The sequence below is a fragment of the Talaromyces stipitatus genome, genomic scaffold, assembly GCF_000003125.1.
Source record: "Talaromyces stipitatus ATCC 10500 scf_1105507295589 genomic scaffold, whole genome shotgun sequence".
Lineage (NCBI taxonomy): Eukaryota > Fungi > Ascomycota > Eurotiomycetes > Eurotiales > Trichocomaceae > Talaromyces > Talaromyces stipitatus.
Window position 1 is genome coordinate 1 of NW_002990123.1, and position 1395 is coordinate 1395.

The window sequence follows — 1395 nt, forward strand, 5'->3', positions numbered from 1 at the left end:
CTGGCTGACCGGCTATCCCGCCAACTGTCAATTTGCTGAACTGCCAACTGGCTTGCTGGATTACTTGCTGAACCATCTGGTACCTTGCTAAACCACCAACTGTCAACGAGCTCAATCACCAACGGGCTCCCTGATGGAACTGCTAATTGGTAACTGGCCGGATGCCAACTGTCTTACTGGTTCAACTGGCACTGTCTTCCTGGCTCAACTGGCACTGTCTTCCTGGCTCAACTGGCACTGTCTTCCTGGCTGAACCGCCAACTGTCAACTTACTCTGCCATCAACTACCAACTTGCTCTGCCGTCCTGGGTCAACTCGTTTACCTGGCAATTGTCAATTTCTCTGAACTGCTACCTGTCAACTGGCTCAAACCCCAACTGCCAACTTCCTTGACTACGAACTGCCAACTGTCGACTTTCTCAACCGCCAACTGTCAACTTGCTCAATCGTCAACGGTCAACAGTCTCCTTGCTTAACCACTAATGGGCAACTTGCTGAGCCGTCAACTGTCAACTGGCTCAATCATCAACTGTTAACCTGCTCAATTGTCAACTGTCAACTATCAAATGTCAACTGGTTCGACCACCAACTGTCAACCGGCTCAACCGCCATCTATCGACTTTCTCAACCACCAACTGTCAACTTAATCTACCGCCAACTGTCAACTGGCAACTGGATCAACCGTGAACTTGCTCAACCACCAACTGTCAACGTGCTCGACCACCAACTGTCAACTTGCCCAACTACCAACTGTCAACTGGCTCCCTCGCTCTACTATGAACTGGCCAACGGGCTCAATTATCAACGGCCTTCATGGCTGAACCATCATCTGGCACCTTGCTCGATCGTCAACTGCCAACTGTCAACTTACTCTGCCGGTGACTGGAAATTTGATTATCCACCAACTGTCAACTAACCCTGCCGGCGACTGTCAACTTGCTCAACTGTCAACTGATAACTCGCAACTGGCAACATGCTCAACAACCGCCAACTGTCAACTTGCTCAATCGTCAACCGTCAACTGTCAAACGGCTTAACCACCAACTGTCAACTGGCTCCCTCGTTCCACTATTAACTGTCCAATGGGCTTCCTGGCTGACCGGCCATCTGGCCAACCGTCAATTTGCTGAACTGCCAACTGGCTTGCTAGCTTACTTGCTGAACCATCTGGCACCTTGCTAAACCACCAACTATCAAATGGTTGATCCGCGCTCTGGCACCTTGCTCAACCACCAACCGTCAACTTGCTCAATCGTCAACTGTCAACTGTCAACTTGCCCAACTACCAACTGTCAACTGGCTTAACCACCAACTGTCAACTGGCTTAACCGCCATCTGGCAACTGTCAACGGGCTTAACCGTTATCCGGCAACTTTCTCGACCAACTGTCGACTT